The 10728-nt window shown below is 39.1% G+C and overlaps 1 non-coding gene across 1 annotated transcript; it reads left to right on the top strand.

Moving 5' to 3' along the window:
* The first annotated feature begins 10225 nt into the window (after positions 1-10225).
* Positions 10226-10332, top strand: LOC140837549 (small nucleolar RNA R71). Its single transcript, XR_012119378.1, has one exon. It is a non-coding gene; the product is annotated as a small nucleolar RNA R71 (small nucleolar RNA).
* Positions 10333-10728: the final 396 nt, after the last annotated feature.

The raw sequence follows: 10728 nt of genomic DNA on the forward strand, positions 1-10728 counted from the left end.
CGAGCTAACGAGCCGAATATCATTAATCTCAAGCTCGGCTCAACAAATTGTCGAGCCCAAAATAAGGCTCGGGCTCGGCTCGATAAGCTTAACGAACGAGCCCGAACGAGCTTTTTAACGAGCCGAGATCCGAAAAACTCGCGAACAGCTCGGCTCATTTACATCCCTAGTTTGTGGCTTATTTAATTATTTTAAAACTCCTGGTATTAGCCTAGGCCCATTGGCATAGTACAATAGGCCCAATAGCTCATTAGTACATATTTAAAATATTTTGTTTAGGAAAGTTCGTGAAAATATTAGCTGAGTTCTCGAAAAATTCATATTTTAGTCAAAAATCGAATACCGTTAGAAATTACGACTCGACGTATAAAATCACCTCAAAACACCTTCTTTTCAAAATTATCAACTAGCATCAACCTTATTTTAAATAATAAAATAATTATTTAATAAAAATATTTTCTCTTTTTCAGCTCTCGGTCTCTGTTCCTCGATCGTATCTCGAATAACCTTTAAAAATATAGTTTCATACATCCAAGTAGAAAACCACATCTAACCATATAAACATATCTAACATAATTAATTTATACAATTAAAATTATTTAATTAGTTATTTTCCATTTCCCATAGATTTGCATGCAGTTGGATTACGTCATCTTATTTTTGGACCTTACAATTCCTCACTCCCTTAAATAAAATTTCGTTCTCGAAACTAGAACTTACCGAATAACTCCGGGTAGCGACTCTTCATGTCCCTCTCGGTTCTCCAAGTAGCTTTTTCCTCCGTGTGATTTAGCCACTTGACCTTGATCATTGGCATAACATTGTTCCAGAGTCTTCTTTCTTGCCTAGCCAAGATTTGTATAGTTTTTCCTCATAATTCATGTTTGAAGTCAATTGCAGAGGTTCATGATTTAGTACACGTGAAGGGTTTGACATGTACTTTCGAAGCATCGAGATGTGGAACATATTTAGTACTCCAGATAGCATCATTGACAATTCCACTCTACAGGCTTTTGTTCCAATCTTCTCCAAAATCTCAAATTGCCTTGTGAATCTTGGACTAATTTTGTCTTTCTTGCCAAATCTCATAACACCCTTCATAGGTATTAATTTCACAAATACATGGTCGTCTACTGCAAACTCTAGCTCTCTTCGTTGCTTGTCGGCATAGCTTTTCTGTCGGCTTTGTGCAGTCTTCATCCTATCTTGAATTTTGACTACTAGCTCCGCTGTTTTCTTGATAAAGTCCGAACCAAATTCTCCTCTTTCACCAATCTCGTCCCAATAAATGGGTGATCTACACTTCCTCCCATATAGTGCCTGATCGAGAAAAACTTGCACAGTGAATAGTCCCAAAATTTATTTTATAATTGAAAGCTCGATTTAAATATCGCAAGTGCACGATAGTGAAGTTATAATAAACGTACGTGAATACGAGTATCGATCCACAAGGACTGCATTACAATATTTTTATTTTCAAGTAAAATTCTTTAGCAACGATAGAATGAGTTGATGATTAAACTACTGTATATCAAATAACTAAATTAATTAAAATGCAAAGAAAACGTTTCAAAGAAAGCAATGATTAATTTGGATTAAAATCAAATGAGAAACGAATTTGTTGGGAAATTATCAGTTCACCTACCACTCGTGTTTAACTAACTACACTCGACTTTTACTCGTGCATTCGACGGAATTTCCTAGACTAATTAATATACTCTGTCGAGCTATATTAATACTAATCAAAAACATTCAGTACTTAAGTGTCCTCAAATATTTAACAGTTCAAGATTGCATTACATTCTATGGAATCCACTAGCTTTCATCCGGGTGAACTATCACTATCGACACGTACCCAATTCTGTATATCTACTAAAAATGTAAATCCGTGGTTTATACTATTTGATCGTATTGTTAATTATTCTATCGAAATCATTAACAACATGAAATAATCAAAGGAAGTTAGCTAAGCTTCGATTGAAATAAGAAAGAACAATAGCATAAACAAATCACTAGTAAAAACGTCGAGAAATAATGTTAAACAACGAGTACGGTGTAGGATCCCCTCAAATCCCAACAAATCTAGAGTTTAGCTACTAAAATTCATAATAACAACCAACAACAATCTAAGAATTAAAAACTGAATAATGAAAATACTAAAGATGACGACGGATGACGGCCACGACGCGTGGAAATCTCGAGGTCTTCGAAATCTCCTTTGCTCCTAGCCTTTTCTCCAAGAAAATATGATGAAAATAAAAATGTCCGCCCAAAAAACGGCGCCCCTCTCGTGTATTAGGTCTATAGTGTCCGATCGAGTCCATAAAAAATGAAACAAATCTCGCGGCTCGCTAGGGCGGTCAAAAGTGTCCGCCCTAGCGAGAGGTTCTCGCAGAAAATTCCTCGGCCATGTCCCTGGGTTCGCTAGGGCGGTCACTTTTGACCGCCCTAGCGAGACGCTTGCGCAACAACTCCTCGGCCAGACCAACATGCTCGCTGGGGAGGTCAATTTTGACCGCCCTAGCGAGTCCTTCTCGATGCTTTGGCAAATATTCTCCCACTTTGTGGTTCAATTCCTACAAAATAACCACCAACTACACGAGATCAGTCATATGATAAATAATGCTAGAAAAATGCTAAATTAAACTAAAACAAACTAATATGATGCATGAATGCGACTCAAAACCAACACTAAAAACACGTAAAAACGAGTCCTATCAACCCCCTCATACTAACCTTTTGCTTGCCCTCGAGTAAAATAGGTTAAAGCACGAGATACTAAACAAACTCAACGACCACAAAATTACTCAAACAAGAAATAACTAACACAAGTAAATGTCAATGGTGAGTTAACAACGTTTATGTTCATCCCTCAGTTTACTTTCTCACTACCAATCATAATCAAGTCAAATCGCAACCGTATACTCATTCTCATCTACACATAAATCTCGACACTAATTTGAACGTGTGTGTGTCATGATGGGTCTAGTCATTCGTACTTCAAATAGATCAATTATCAAATAATGCGAGTCACTCAATTAACACTTCAATACAGGTCTCACTAGCATGCATCCCCGTGTCCATTTATCACTAGCCATGAATTGAACTTTATTCAACTTTTAAGTGCAGATAAGGGTGTCGAAAAGAAGGAAAATAAGCTCAAGTGGCTAAAAGTTGGGAGTACACCGATCATTTTCATTGTGCAATTTTCAAGACTTTTCGTCTGACTTTCCTCGTCTCCTTACATCTCCAACTTTTAGCCTAGGAATAGAATTTCATTCCTTTTATTTCGGCTCCCCCTCACCTTACATCTCCTTCCTTCTTCTTTTTTTTTGTTTTTTTTAAATGCACAATTTTCACACATGTACTCCCTAGGCTAAGAATATAATACTTTGGATTACAGCTGGTTAGGAGTATGACATTTTAATTCAGTGCATTGGAAAGGAGGTAAATGTAAAGTTCAAGGCAAATCAAATTTTCTCATTCAAGGTCCCAATTAGCGACTTATTTTCACGGGTTTACATGCTAAATCAACTCATAAATGGTGCCTTTCAAGTTAACCACACAAAACTTTCAAATTTCACCATTATTCCTACAAAATTCTAGTCCCCACACATATGTGCTCAAAAAGTTCAAATTTTGTACCAAAATTCATGCTTTAACAATCAAGAGTACCATTCACGAAGTGACCCAATCAATACTTTTGTAAACTATCAATTCAACATCATCATTGGCTCATAAACTATGTCTTCTCACCATAAACGACACCAAACAAAAGAAATGCAACAAAACTAAACCAATTAACTCAACAACCAAAACAATCTACCCCCCCTCATACTAGAGTTGTGCAATGCCCTCAGTGCACAAAACGAAACAAACACTAAAAACCAAAAAACTCATGAATGCAAATGCAACGACAGAAGAAGAAAAAAGAATAAAAAGAAAAGGGAAACAGTAAACTCCCCTGGTCAGAAATCATCCTCCTCGTCATGCTCAGGCGGTGGGACTCCATCGTCAGCTGGTGGCGGCATAGGGTAATCGTACTGAAAATGGAAGGGTGGCGGGTATGCGGGTGGAGGTGGCTGGCCGGAAGTGTCGATGCCCAAATGAGATGAGATCCCATGCACCAGGTATTCGATGTTCTGAATGTGAGCTTGATTAACTGCCTGGTACTGGTTCTGATAAGTGGCCCAAGCGCCCAATTCGTTGATGCGATCTCGCATGGCACGGCGGCGTGGCTGCGGAGGTGGTGGTGCAGGTCCTAAGGCCGGAGGTGGTTGAGCTGCTCCCCCATAATCGAAAAATACCTCCTCGGGCAGCTCAGCCTGCCTTTTCTCCCTCTTGGACCGATAGAGAGCCTCATCAATGGCTCTCATCGGCGGTAACCACTCATCATCATCGGCAAATATCACCCCCGCTCGGGCACACAGCTCAATCACTATCGTCGGAAAGTAAAACGCCAAATTGCTGCTGTTTATACACATGTTAAGATGTCCGAAAATGAGCCTGCCCACATCAATCACCATCCCAGTATAGATGGCATAAAGAACAACCGTCCGCTCACGCTGCACATCACTCGTATGACCGACCGGCATCAATCTCTTAGAAAAAAACGCATACCACAATGCTGCGTCCACTTTCAAAAAATTTTCAAGAAAAACCGTATACGTCCCCGGTTGTTTCCACGTGGTGCCCGGATAACAGAGTGTGCGAATAATCAAATCATAATCCGGGTTAAGACCATCTCCAACCCTTGCTCCACAATGGAGTTGCTCCATTGTGGAGCAAGGATTTTAACTCCAATCCAGCACCAAAAATGGTGCTGGACTGGAGTTGCACTAAATGCAACTCTAGATGTGGCGCAGCAAAAAGTGCTGCGCCACATCTCTTTTCTTTTTTTTTTAATTTTTTTAATTGTTTTTAATTAATTATAAATATTTAATAATTTATTATATATTAATTATATAATTAATATTTTTATTTTTAAAATTTTAAAATAATTTCCTCTTGTAACTTAAATTTTAATTTATATTTTTTTAAAACTTTTTTTTTAAAATTAAATAGATTTTAAATTAATTTAATAAACAACCAAATTATATTACTAGTACATTAAAATGATACATTTTACAACATAATACGAAATAATTTTAAAAACAACAACAAACAAACAAAAAAATTATGATACAAACAATAAAATTTATTAAATGATATTTAGTAATCTGGTAAACCAAAATCTCATCTGTGTACCATCCGTCGGATGAGATTACCGAAATCTAATCCTACGGATGTTACAAGGATGAGATCACCATTGGATGAGATTCCTTATCTATGCCATTGGATGAGATTCCTTATCTAATGAAATCTAATTCTATGGATGAAAAGATTTCGAGATAGGAAATCTAATCCATATTATCTTTATAAATTCTATATAAACTCTAATTCGTGGTATACATTTTTCAAACAATTTATATTAAAAGAAATGAATTCTTCATCAGGCTCATCGTCATTATCCGATAATGAAGATGAAACTACTAATTATTTGATCGTCGATATAGCCATTGATGAGATTCAAGGAGCGATCATTAGCCATATTCATGCACGCAATACGATACTACACACCTACATCAATCAACAAGTTAACGAAGGTCCGAGAAGAGGATCCATTCCAGGTCACATTGTAATTCACCGCGATAGAGAAATAGCCGATCAGAATTTGTTCAACGACTATTTTGCTGAAAATCCCAGATTTCATGAAGGTATTTTCCGACGACGATTTCGGATGTCTCGTCATCTATTCCTTCACATTGTGGATGGTGTCAAGAATCATGATAGCTACTTCATACAACGCAGTGATGGCTTGGGACGACCAGGGTTATCAACTAATCAGAAAGCAACAGCTGCAATTCGAATGTTAGCATATGCCATGGCCGCGGATGCGACCGATGAATACATCAAAATAGGAGAGTCAACTGCAATTGAATGCTTGCAACGGTTTTGTCGAGCAGTGGTGGAAGTTTTTGGAGCCCAGTACTTACGAGCTCCAACAGCCAACGATGTTGCTCGACTCTTGCATATTGGTAAACAACGAGGCTTTCCAGGAATGTTGGGAAGTCTGGATTGTATGCATTGGAAGTGGAAGAACTGTCCTACTGCTTGGGCTGGGCAATATTCAGGTCGAAGTGGGTCTCCAACAATTATTTTAGAAGCAGTGGCCGATTATGATCTGTGGATATGGCACGCATATTTTGGTATGCCTGGATCAAATAATGACATCAATGTTTTAGAGGCATCCAATATATTTTCAAATTTGGCTCAAGGCATTGCTCCTCCTGTCAATTATACTATTTTTGGCAAAGAATATAATACTGGCTACTACCTAGCAGATGGTATCTACCCAAAGTGGTCAACTATTGTGCAAACTATCAGTAACCCACTTGGACCGAAAAAAAGATATTTTGCTATGAAACAAGAGTCGTGTAGGAAAGATGTGGAGCGAGCATTTGGTGTTCTTCAATCTCGATTTGCAATCGTGGCAAATCCAGCACGTTCGTGGCGTAAAAACAATTTGCATGATATAATGACAGCATGCATTATCATGCACAACATGATTATTGAAGATGAACGTGACCTCAGTGCACCAATTGAAGATGCAAGAGAAGCACCGCTTGCCGATGTGGAAATGGTGGTCAATGACGAAAGTACAAGATTCAAAGAATTTCTCTCTCGGTATAAAAAAATAAAAAACAGAGATGCTCACTATGAACTACGAAATGCGTTAATTGAGCACTTATGGGAAGAATATAGTAATTCTAATGTTTAATATTGTGCTTGTATCGTATTTATTTCTTAAAATAAATATTTGTATCATTTTCAATGTTTTTTTAACTTATATATATATCGTTTTCAATGATTATATTGAAATAAAATATTTGTATCATTAAATAATTATTTTATGTATATAAAATAATTAATCGATTTTCTAATAAATAATGAATATAAATAATTAATCGATTTTCTAATAAATAATGAAATAATATAATTATATTTATTATGTATAATTGTGTAATGGAATTATAAATAGTTATTATTGAATTAAAATTAATATTATAAGAATATTCTGAGAATATTCTTTTTTAGTGTAGAATGTAGTGTAGATAGGTTGGAGATGAATTTAGTGTTACACTATTGTAGTGCAGAATGTAGTGCAGAATGTGGTGCAGTGGGTTGGAGATGGTCTAAGCACCCACGCCTGAAACACCGAATCATCCACCGGCGGTAAACCCAACATGTCATTGATCGTATGGGAATCATACGGGACTAGACGTCCCCTCACAAATGCCTTGTGCTCATTCCCCTCCGGAGCATTGGCATAAAATTCACGCACAACCGGAACCACTGCTGCGTTCGGTTGTGCCACAAAGGCAGTCCACCCTCTTCCTGCTACTAGGAACTCCGCAAATTGATGGATAATAAACGAGCTAAATCCTCGCTCAGGGATTGGTTTCTTATGTAGTCTAGCATTTTCATATCTCTCCCTGGCATTATCATTCACAAACATAGACGTAGTAGACCGAGAACTAGAAGCACCATGAGTTACCTTAGATCTTTTGGTTGCCATGTAGAGAGTGGAGTGCACAAAGTATCCAACCGCCGGAAAATTGTTGAAGGTCGCCAGAGAAGCTCGCCGGAATTTGTGGAAGATGACCGGATTTGAAAAAAATTGTAGTCTAAATGCTTCCGGGTGGATTGTAGAAAGCAAGATCGAGTCTTTGCCCTGAAAAATCAACAAATAAAGGTCTTTAGCACAAAAGAGCAAGGAAGGCGCCGATTATTTGAGGAGGAGGAGTAGGGTTCGAAGTGGGGAAGAAAGGGGAAAATATTTTTTTTTTATAGTCTGCGCGACTCGCTAGGGCGGTCAAAAGTGTGCGCCCTAGCGAGTGGTTTTCGGTGACAAATTATTTGAACCATACGAGTGCTCGCTGGGGCGGTCAGTTTTGACCGCCCTAGCGAGGGGTTCTCGCCGAAAACTTATTTGAAAAATACGAGTTCTCGCTGGGGCGGTCACTTTGGACCGCCCTAGCGAGTGGTTCTCGCCATAAAACCATTTTTTTTTTTAAAATCGCTCGCGGGGCGGTCAAAAGTGACCGCCCTAGCGAGGCATTCTCGAAAAAAAGAAAAAAAAAATAAAAACAATGAATGCCATGCCATGCAACTACCTAAATGCAAATGATGCGATTAATGAATAAAGGAAAAAGATAAAATCAACATAGGGAGTAGAAGTAGTTCTCAATTTATAGTCTAGAGCTCGACTTTTCACCCATGTCCTCAATGACTGTCATGGAGCCGAGTGACTCCAATTTGTGGCTCAATTGTGCCACCGATATAGTGCTTCAATCTTTGAGCGTGGACTATGAACGGCTCCTTTTTCCCATCTCGCATAGCACATGTCGGCGGTTCCTTAACGCTTGACTTCCGAGGGGTCAGGTCTCTTCGAGCTCCCAATTCATCCAATTTCATTCTCCTTGGCTTCGTCCATGGGTGGTTGACATTAAAGTATGCTCCTCTCTCGGATATTTCTTCATCAGGTTCATCCTTCACTTCAGTGGTGAGGGTGACTTCCAATGAATCCTTTATAGCATCCTGCACAAATTGACACACAATTGAATCTGATGAATCAACTATAAAACAATCATTAGTGTGCAGTGGGTGCTTAAGAGAGTTAAAAACATTAAAAGTGATTTCCTCCTTTCCCACTCTCAATCTCAACTTCCCTTCTTGCACTTCAATCACGGCCTTGCAAGTTGCAAGGAATGGTCTCCCTAAAATCAAAGGCATCTCCCTATCCTCTTCCATGTCAAGCACCACAAAATCTGTAGGAAATGTAAACTTTCCCACTTTCACCAACACATCTTCTTTGACTCCTCGTGGATGTTTGACAGATCCGTCAGCTAGTTGCAAGGACATCTGTGTGGGTTTAGGCTCGCCCAATCCAAGTTTCCTGAATATAGATAAAGGTATAAGATTAATGCTCGCACCAAGATCACATAAAGCTTTAGAAAAGACCACATCATCAATCATGCAAGGGATAGAAAAACTCCCTGGATCCTTTAGCTTTGGTGGGATCTGGTTTTGTACCAATGCAGAGCAATTCTCAGTCAATTTTACCGTCATGGGATCCTCCAACTTTCTCTTATTAGCTAAGATGTCTTTTAGAAATTTAGCATAACTCGGCATTTGCATCAAGGCATCAGCAAAAGGAATATTGATATGCAATTTTTTAAATATCTCAAGAAATTTACCAAATTGTGCATCTAATTTAGCTTTCTTCATTGCTGCAGGAAAAGGTGGAGGGATAACAATTTTATTTTGTGCAATAGGTGTAGATGTAGAGTTAGAAGACTTACCTCCTCGAGTTTCCACCTCATCCTCACCGTGCTTGGTCTTTTCCTCATTAGACTCGAGTGCTTTTCCACTCCGTAATTCCACAGCCTTCACATGTTCTCTTGGGTTAGTTTCCGTGTTGCTTGGCAAAGCTCCTTGCTCCCTATTAGCAATCAACTTAGCCAATTGTCCAATTTGATTCTCTAACCCCTTTATGGATGCATCTTGATTCTGAAATCTCGTCTCTGTTGCAGAAATATATTTAGTCATCATTTGCTCTAAATTGGACTTCTCCTCCCGAGGCGGTTCTGGCTTGAATCCTTGGTGCATCCCATATGGTGGACCTCTTTGTTGGCGATTTTGGTTGTTTTGACCTCCCCATGAAAAGTTTGGGTGATTCCTCCATCCCGGATTATATGTGTTCGAGTAAGGGTCATTTCTAGGACGGTTCTGGAATCCCACTTGTTTTACCGGTGCTCCCTCAGGCACATAGAATGGATTGCCATCTTGGCAATCCTGCACATCATGCTCACCCCCACACTTATGACAGAAAATTTCTTGCAGACGCATAGCCGACCCACTCATGCTCATCCCATCAATCTTTTTATTCAACGCCTCTAACTGTGCTGACACCGCCGCCAGATCATTAACTTGATTAACTCCCGCACCTCGTCTCTGCCTATCAGACTGAGGATGATAGCTACTAGCAGCCATTTCCTCCAATAACTCATATCCTTCCTCAGCCGTTTTTCTCAGTAAATTACCACATGCAGCAGCATCTATCATGGTACGGTTAGGAGTAATCAGACCGTAGTAGAATGTTTGAACAACTAACCCAAGCGGCAGCTCATGGTGTGGACATCTCCTCAACAAGTCCTTGTAGCGCTCCCATGCCTCGTAAAGTGACTCGTTCTCATATTGAGCAAAAGTAGTAATGTCGGCTCTAAGCTTCATAGTCTTCGACGGAGGAAAGTACTTGATCAGGAATATCTTTGCCATATCCTCCCATGTAGTGATAGACCCTACAGGCAAACAGTTTAACCACGACTTAGCTTTATCTCTCAGTGAAAATGGAAATAAACGCAAACGAACAGCATCATCAGACACGCCATTAAACTTAAAAGTATCACAAATTTCAAGAAAGTCAGCTATATGAGAATTAGGATCGTCAAGTGCACTTCCCCCAAATTGGACAGTGTTTTGAATCATCTGAATGATAGCTGGCTTGATCTCAACCTGATTGACTCGGATGACTGGTCTAACGATGCTTGGACGTGCTCCATCAAGAGAAGGCTGTGCATAATCCAACATCGGTATACGCCTTGGCTCCTCTCTTTGTTGATCGCC

Source organism: Primulina eburnea, chromosome 7, assembly GCF_022965805.1.
Source record: "Primulina eburnea isolate SZY01 chromosome 7, ASM2296580v1, whole genome shotgun sequence".
NCBI classification, from domain to species: Eukaryota; Viridiplantae; Streptophyta; class Magnoliopsida; order Lamiales; family Gesneriaceae; genus Primulina; species Primulina eburnea.